The sequence below is a fragment of the Cebus imitator genome, unplaced genomic scaffold (genome assembly GCF_001604975.1).
Source record: "Cebus imitator isolate Cc_AM_T3 unplaced genomic scaffold, Cebus_imitator-1.0 Scaffold297, whole genome shotgun sequence".
NCBI lineage: Eukaryota > Metazoa > Chordata > Mammalia > Primates > Cebidae > Cebus > Cebus imitator.
Genome location: NW_016107612.1, coordinates 2,234,258 through 2,235,868, shown reverse-complemented (window position 1 = coordinate 2,235,868; position 1,611 = coordinate 2,234,258).

The following is a 1,611-nucleotide window of genomic DNA, read 5'->3' as shown; positions in this document are numbered from 1 at the left end:
CCTCGGCCTCCCAAAGTGCTGGGATTACAGGCTTGAGCCACCGCGCCCGGCCTCTATATCTTTTTTATGATAGCCATTCTTGCAAGTATAAAGTAGTATCGCATTGTGGTTTTAATTTGCATTTCCTTAGTGACTAGTGACATTAAGTATCTTTTCATGCGCTTATCAACCATTCGTGTATTTTCTTTGGTGATAAGTTTATTAGAATATTATGCCCATTTTTTCCCCTCTTTTTTGTTATGGTAAAATATACATAACACAAAATGTACCATTTCTAAGTGTACAGCGCAGTGGCACTAAGTACATTTACATTGTTGTGAACTGTCACCATCATCCATCTTCAGAACTTTTCCGTCTTGCCAAGTGAAACTCTATATCCGTAAAACATTGACTCCACCATTCCCCTGCCCAGCCCTGGGGCCACCATTCTACTGTCTGTCTCTGCGGATTAGACTACGCTACTGTATATAAGTTGGAATCCTATAGCGTTTGCCCTTTTGTGTCTGGCTTATTTCATTTAGCATAATGTTTTTAAGGTTCATATACGTTGTAGAACGTGTTAAAATTTCATTCCCTTTTAAACTGAATAAATTTTCCAGTGCATGTATGTATCCTACTTTGTTTATCCATTCATTCATCAATGGACATTCAGGCTGTTTCCACCTTTTGGTTATCATGTCTAATGCTGCTACGAATATTGTTACACAAATATCTATTTGAGTCCTTGCTTTCAATTATTTTGGGTACGTATTTTTGCCAGCTTACTTTTATTTTTTGACACAGAGTCTCGCTGTTGCTTAGGCTTGAGTGCAGTGATGTGATCTCTACTCACTGCAACCTCTGCCTCCCAGGCTTAAGCAATTCTGGTGACTCGGCCTCCCAAGTAGCTGGGACCACAGGTGCATGCTACCACATCTGGCCAATTTGTTTTTGTTTTCGAGATGGAGTCTTGCTCTGTTGCCCAGGCTGGAGTGCAGTGACATGATCTCGGCTCACTGCAAACTCTGCCTCCCAGCTTCAAGCGATTCTCTTACCTTAGCCTCCTGAGTAGCTAGGATTACAGGTATGCACAAGCACGCCAGGCTAATTTTTGTGTTTTTTGTAGAGATGGGATTTTTGCCATTTTGGCCAAGCTGGTCTCAAACTCGTGATTTCAAATGATCCACCTACCTCAGCCTCCCAAAGTGTTGGGATTATAGGCGTTGCCCTTTTTAAAATTCAATTGTTTGTATTATTGAATTGTAAGAGTTCTTTATATATTCTGGATACCAGTCTCTAATCAGGTATATGCTTTGTAAATATTTTCTCTCAGTCTTCTGAGACTGTCTTCTGATTTTATTAATGATTTCTTTGAAGCACAAAAGTTTTTAATTTTAGGAAAGTCCAATTTATCAATTTTTTCCTTGATGAATTGTGATTATGGTATCATATCTAAGACCTCTTTGCTTAACCTAAGGTCGTAAAGATTTCTCCTATGCTTTCTTCTAGTGTTCTATGTTCTATAGTTATAGCTCTTAAATTTAAGTCGATGATCCATTTTGAGTTAATTTTCATGTATAATTTGAGGTGAAAATCTAATTTCTTTCTTTCTTTTTCTTTCTTTTTTTTTTT